A 7,667-nucleotide genomic window follows, 5' to 3' on the forward strand; every position below is an offset into this window, starting at 1 on the left:
AAAATATTGGTGTGAAGTATGAGGTCAAGAACTAATTTCATACTTTTCCTCCTGCATGTGATGAATTAATTATTTTTAAAAGAATTTATCATATAGTCAAGGTTTTCCTGATTTATAAAGCAAACTCTTGTCACAGATATATATGGTCTTTTTCTGCCAATTTGTCTATATGTATGCCAATTCCATACTGTTTTAATTAGTATTGCTGTATTTTCCAGGATTTGATCAGGACAACAGAAACCATGCCAGACAGTTCAATGCAGTGAATTTAATTGCAAATTATCTGTAAAGTTCACAGAGCTAAAAGAGCAAAAAGGACATGGTGAGACAATGCAAAGTTTAGCAACAGCCAAAAGGCATTACCATCTGTAGGGCTGGAGAGAGCCATGGGAGAGCTGGTGTTTGTGAGATCTTATGGTTATGACGGCAAGGGAGTGTTTGATCTGGGTAGGGGCAGAAACTTGGAGGAGATGCAACCACAGCCAGAGATGCTGCAGTGAAGAAGAGAGAAAGGAGCAGAAATACTCCATTTTTCCCCAACTTTCACTCTTTATTCTTCAGAATACCATCCATTAGCCTAAGGCCAGTAGGTATGGTGGCCTGGGAAATGTGGTTTTATTTATCAGTGTAGATAAATAATGGACAAATTAAGTGTATAATAAATCCCAATATTAGGTAAAGTTTTGCCAGCATCCATTCTTTTTTTTTAAAGATTTTATTTATTTATTCATGAGAGAGGGGGGCGAGAGAGAGAGAGAGAAGCAGAGGGAGAAGCAGGCTTCCCGCGGAGCAGGGAGCCCGATGCAGGACTCGATCCCAGGATACCGGGATCATGACCTGAGCCAAAGGCTGACGCTTAACCATCTGAGCCACCCAGGCACCCGCCAGCACCCATTTTAATCTTACATAAATTGCCTTTGCTTTTTAATTTATCTTGATTTCTTTATGTGAAATATCGAAGTCAATGGTCAAATTCACTAGATAAATGGGAAAAAAAGAAAAGGAAAAGATGAGTTTGTATTACAATTAATTAATATATAAGCTTCTTTGGGAAATTCTTGGCATATTTATATGGAGGTGGTATGGTGTGCTAATTAAGATCATGAGGACTAGTGAACATATCTGCAATTCTACTCCTTACTAGCTGTGTGAACAACAGATCTCTGCATCAGCTTTCTCATTTGTAAGAGGAGTATAATAACAGTATGTAAAGTAAATTTGTGATTTTTAAATCAAGACATAGAAAGCACTTAGAACAAGACCTGGTGCATAGCAGGCACTCAGTAACGTTGTCATTGTTTGTTTGTGTCATTACTGTTATCATTAAGGATTTTGTTGTTGTTTTTTTTTTTTTTTTAGTTTTCCCATCAATCATTATATTATTTCACTTCCTCAATTCTTTGTAATTAAATAACATTCAGCCTTTTCTTTCCGGGGCGCGGGGCAGCAAAATGGCAGTGCAAATTTCCAAGAAGAGGAAGTTTGTCGCTGATGGCATCTTCAAAGCTGAACTGAATGAGTTCCTCACTTGGGACCTGGCTGAAGATGGCTACTCCGGAGTTGAGGTCCGAGTTACACCAACCAGGACAGAAATCATTGTCTTGGACACCAGGACGCAGAATGTTCTTGGTGAGAAGGGCGGGCGGATCCGGGAATTGACTGCTGTGGTTCAGAAGAGGTTTTGTTTCCCTGAGGGCAGTGTAGAGCTTTATGCCGAAAAGGTGGCCACAAGAGGTCTGTGTGTTATTGCCCAGGCAGAATCTCTGCATTACAAACTCCTAGGAGGCCTTGCTGTGCGAAGGGCCTGCTATGGTGTGCTGCGGTTCATCATGGAGAGTGGGGCCAAAGGCTGTGAGGTCGTGGTATATGGGAAACTCCGGGGACAGAGGGCTAAATCCATGAAGTTTGTGGATGGCCTGATGATTCACAGTGGGGACCCTGTTAACTACTACATTGACACTGCTGCGCGCCATGTTCTGCTCAGACAGGGTGTGCTGGGCATCAAAGTGAAGATCATGCTTCCCTGGGACCCAAGTAGTAAGATTGGCTCTAAGAAGCCCCTGCCGGATCATGTGAGCATCGTGGAACCCAAAGATGAGATACTGCCCACCACCCCCCTCTCGGAACAGAAGGGTGGGAAGCCAGAGACACCTGCTATGCCGCAACCAGTACCCACAACATAACAGGGTCTTTTTGGCACCTGGATCTGGAGACTGGATTTTAATCTGTAAAGACCTTTAATAAAATCTTTGAGAAAGAAAAAAATAAATAAATAACATTTGCAGTTTTCTCTGTAGAAGTCTTGTATATCTTCTAAAATTTTTTTATCCTAACTTTATTGCCTTCTGGTTAAATACCATAGTATTCACTCCCAATTCACTAAGTCTCTTTTGAATACTGTCCAACCTATAATTTTTGCATACACTAAATTTTACAAATTTCAATATCTATGCTTTTTCATTTCATGATTAGCTGATTTTTTCCCCTTAATACATACTTTATATTTGTTTCTTATCCATGGTTCTTGTTTGGAAGGTTAGATATGAACAGGTATGTTGATGACATATTGCTGTAGTATTTATATTTCACTGAGAGTCAGTTTGCCTTTTATGTGTGTACACAAGTGTACATACTGTCTTTTTTAGTATCAATGTTCCTTTTCTATCTTTTTATGTTATAGGCTCATTTTGAGTGGGAGTGGTGTGTTCTCTAACTGTATCTTGTCATACTCTGGTTTCTCTTCAGATCGCATAAATCTTTCACCTTTTTTTAACTTTATCTTGTCTGTTGTTTCCCCTAATCCCTCCATACAGTGACTTATATTGGCAGTGGTCCTGTGCAGTAATACAGAGACATCAAAGACCCAGCCCTTGAGCCAGTAATTTCAGTTCAGTCATGGTACAAATTCTGATTGACATTCCGTATCTGTTTCTTTCTGCTTCTCTTAATAATCAGATTGTGGGGGGAAAAAGAGCACAGGAATAACTCACCTTTTCCCCCCCAGCCCCATTTTATGGTTGAAGAAGCTCTAGCCCATACCTTGATGTCATATAGTGGGATGAGATCCGGCTCCTAGTTGCACATAAATTCCCTGTATAGATATGCTTATAAATAAAATTCAAAAAAAACAGGAAAGAAAAACTATCTAAGAAAATAATCCATCATAATAACAAAGTGAGATAAATGTATTCCTTAAAATAAATTAATACTGTAACCCATTAGAGCATTGTTAGTCAAAATTTTCCCTCAAGATAAAAGCCTCTAAGTTATCTTGCCTGTTTTTGTATGAAGAGTTCATTATACCTGTAACTTCACTCCTGATTAACATTTTAGGTTTCTGTTGTATATCTAAAGATACTTATAATTGTTAGTGCACTGTGTTCTTTCAATTATCATCATTTTTAAATTTATTGATCATGGCCTTGTGTTTAAGATGGAGAGTTATCTTAAAATATGAAATTATAAATCTGGTCACAAAGCCTCTGCGTAAGTTACATATGACATTTCTAATCCTCCTAGGAAACATTACAAGGTAGGTATGAAATCATGGAGCAGGTGCCTAACATAGGATTTGAAGGTTATTTTGTTTGACTTCAAAACTCATTTCTCCTTCCATTAATCACCAGTTGTAGTGACAAGTAAATTTATTTTCATGACTTCTTTGATTTTGTGGAGCTGGTAAAGCACAGTGAATGTGGCACATAGAGGGAATGCAATCAAATGAATTTGTGGCCAAAATACAAAGAATCCAAGTAGAAAATGTGTGGAACCTAAGTGATGGCTTGTTGGCAGAGACTATCACCACTCTCAAGTCTTTAGATTGGGATGGGTTAACATCGGTGAATGAGGATCATGGATATACAGTGTTCATAGCTTTCTACTACCAATTGAAAGCATCACAGAGAGACTATCCCTGAGGCAAACCACATATGCCTAGCACCTGAAGGGTCTGTTTAATGTTTGGTAGAGATAATTGCAGGTTATTTTGAACATTAGTTCCAACAATATGAATAACACATGTTCACCGACATGGGAGTATGCAACATAGAAGTTGTATTCTCTAGCAAATTGATAAATAGTACAGAACTTGATCGTGGGGCTCTTCTAAGCAGTATCTATATTAAATAGCAACATTATTAATTGTATAGCCTCCTGATGTAACCATTTAAAAAAGGGGTACTAAAGTAATAGTCTAAATTCTATCACATTAGTTGAAAAATTAGTATTTGTTATAATTTGCATATGTTCACATTTTATAGAATTTTTAACTAAGTTATTATTTTTTTATAATGAGGTTAAGGTTCTGAGAGACAATAGCCAAGTATTGCAAAAGTGACTTACCTACATCTATGATGACCCATTATCCCAAAAGAAAAGCCACCATTAAAAATGTATATAGTTTCTGCTGTTTGCAATTTTTCTTTTTTTAAGATTTTATTTACCTATTTGAGAGAGAAAGAGAGAAGGCACAAAGAGGGGGAGGGGCAGAGGGACAAGCAGACTCCTCACTGAGTGGGGAGCCTGAGGTGGGGCTCCATCCCAGGATTCTGAGATCATGACCTGAGCAGAAGTCAGACGCTTAATCAAATGAGCCACCCAGCCCCCCTATTGTTTGCAATTTTTCATTGTGACTGCAAACTAAATGTCATTCTGTTTCTCTTTCAGTTTATTAAGACATATGGCATCAAGTATGAGATTGTAATTGAAAATAGAAAGCATATTATTTTTGGTTTGGGGAAAGAATAACCAATTCTTATGAAACGTGCTAGAGAACTATAGGAATTCCTTTTTATCCTTCTATAATGCCATGTTGCCCCGGACAAGGTTGAAATGCATCTACTATTATTTCAGGAATATGTACACACTAGTGTGCCAGTTATAGTTCGTCTTTCCTATTCAAATTTCCCTACTCTCTTCAAGATTAATTTTGCACACATCGGCATACTGCTCTTTTCATTATTACCGTGACATTCAGTTTTGCCAATGAGTTCTTAGATAGATGGAGTAAGTTATCTACGCTAATTAATGATAGTAAAATGCTCTTAAATGTTAAATCATGTTCTCGGTGTATTTAAGACAAAAGCCTTTCCAAGGTGCTCTTGAGTTTTTTTTCTCCCCCAATTATCACCTCAGCTCCCCTAAATTAATGTATCTGGCATTTCTGTATCAGAATGCTAATTTATTGAGTGAGAGAGAAGAAAATTATGGCAAATAAGCACTCTTCTGCTCATTCTTGGGAAAATGTCAAGATTCAGGATACAAATCCTCCTTCCTTCCCATTCATCTTTTCTCCCACCTTTTTTTTTCTTTCCTTTATTCCTTTTTCTCTTCCTTTCTCTTTCTTCTCCATATTTTGTCTTCAGCCAGTCAAGTTATACATTAAAAAAAATGTGTTGAGAGATATGCCATTTATCTGTTCCATAGCAACAAACCAGCAAAATTTAATGGCTAAAATATCAACCATTTATTTACCTCATAATTCTGCAGGTTGGCACTGGTCTGGACTCAGCTGAGTGGTTCTTCTAGTCTGGGTCAGACTCAACTGGTATCATTCATGTTTCTGTAGTCAGTTGACAGATTGGCAGGAGGCTATTTAGTCCCAGGTGACCTTGCACACATTTCTGGCTACTGTCTGGCTGTCAGTCTAAAAGATGGAAATTAGTGGGTGATTTCTTTCTCATCATTCAACTTGTGAGCCCAAGATAGTTTATGTGGAGGCTTCAGGATTCACAGAAAAGTAAGAGAAAACAAATTCCAATGGGCAAGCTGTTAAAATGTCTCCTCTTATTCATGTGTTATTATTTCCCATTGGCCAAAGCAAGTCACATGATAAAGTGTCTAATTAAAAGCATTCATGCAAAATCTTCCACAAGAGCCTATTTTGCTAGGTACCTCTGTTGTTACTGGAAACCAAATTCATACAATAATGGGGAGCAAATTAGGCAGACTGAGTGACTTAAGAGAATAGGGAATTTACCAGTTTTTTTTAAAGAGTTTATTTATTTATTTGAGAGAGAGAGAGAGCACAGAGGGAGAGTGAGGGGGAGAAGCAGACTCTCCGCTGAGCGGAGAGGCTGATGCAGGGCTCCATCCCAGGACCCTGAGATCATGACCTGAGCCAAAGGCAGACACTTAACCCACTGAGCCACCCAGGTGCCCCAGGGAAATTACGTTTTGAAATGCTTGTTATGTCTGTGGACTTTGCATACCTTATCTTATTTAATATAACAAATAAGGGTAAGATGTGTTATGTTGCTTATGATGCCAGTGAAGAAACAAGTTGAGATTCTCTTGCTCATTATTAGAGACAAGGTGTTCAGCAGAGCCAGGATCTTTACGGAAGTATGCCTGATGCCAAAAATTGTGTTTTTCCTTTGTCGCATGCTGCAATAAGTAATAAGACCCTTTCAATGACACGGAATAGTCAAACTTCATTGAAATTATAGAGGGATCATCCAACAAACCAAGTGCCAACTTCTGCCTAAAGGAAACAGCTTAACTCCTGCATTGTTCTCAATGGTTTAACAACTCTCAGGAGCCACCTCAGGGATAGGCTAAATTAAACAAAGTAAAAACTAAAAATAAAATCATTGTGCAAACTTTATAAGTACATAAGCTGAAGGCTATACTTATTGCTGTTCTAAGATCATTGACTTCAGGATTTTTCCTCTTCAAAATCTTGGTTGGATATTCAAGCCCTGAAGCTACCTGGTAAAGTGAGGTTGTTGTTGTTGTTGTTTTCGCTTCTTCTTGTATAAAAGTCTGTCTGTTATTATTTCTCAAATCTTGGTGCTTATTTGTCTAATGCTTTAGCTTTAGGCTTGCCAGCAGAGTTGCTCCTTTTAAATCTGCTGATCCATCTCCTTCTTTGCAGATGCCATGGTTCAAAGTGGACACCTCCAGCTGCCTCACCACTTTTCTAACCAACCACAGCCACAGGTGTTCCAAGCAAGGAGTAAGTGAACTCTGAAAGTTTTAACAGCTGTTTTGATTTTGTATTGTTTTGTTTTGTTTTCTGATTTTTGATCCAGACAGTTTTGAAATACTCATTCTGCTTCCACGGAGATACAAATAATATCATGGGGAAAAAATGTACTTTCTTTAGCTAGGAAAAAATGACTGGATTAAAAAAAAAAAAACAGAAAACAACAACAACAAAGAAAAAATCCTTCTACTTATTAGTCTTAATCTTTGGGAGATATTTATGGTAGCAATTGACTATGTATAATATGTGCTGGATAATGTGTTAATTATAGTAATATCTATAAGTAAAATCATACCTGCCCACAAAGAATTAATATTTCAGTGGGAACAAATATGTCAAACAAATGCAATATTGCATGGAAAGGAAAACATGAAAAATGTGTACAAGATGGACTTGGCATAAATAAGGAAGCAATTCACATTTTAGAGTCTATTTGAAGAATTAAATAATTTCTGAACTCACTCAAACAAGAATGAAACTCCATTGGAAGTAAAAAGAATGAAGAAGCATATTCAAGTATACGATATCAGAAAAAAAATGAGCATGATTTCAAGATATTATATATACCATTCCATATTTCATAAAGACAAAAGTTGAATAACTTTCAAGGTTCTATCCCTACTCCTTCCTGTCCCTGCATTCAATTTTAGCAATTGATGAGTTGATAAGTATTTTATTTTTT

At 37.4% G+C, this 7,667-nt stretch overlaps 1 pseudogene; it reads left to right on the forward strand.

Moving 5' to 3' along the window:
• Nucleotides 1-1,448: 1,448 nt before the first annotated feature.
• Nucleotides 1,449-2,198, forward strand: LOC114198230 (small ribosomal subunit protein uS3 pseudogene; annotated as a pseudogene).
• Nucleotides 2,199-7,667: the final 5,469 nt, after the last annotated feature.

Source organism: Eumetopias jubatus, unplaced genomic scaffold (genome assembly GCF_037043125.1).
Source record: "Eumetopias jubatus isolate StellerSeaLion01/CBP00866 unplaced genomic scaffold, mEumJub1_p1.0 scaffold_2, whole genome shotgun sequence".
Classification (NCBI taxonomy): domain Eukaryota; kingdom Metazoa; phylum Chordata; class Mammalia; order Carnivora; family Otariidae; genus Eumetopias; species Eumetopias jubatus.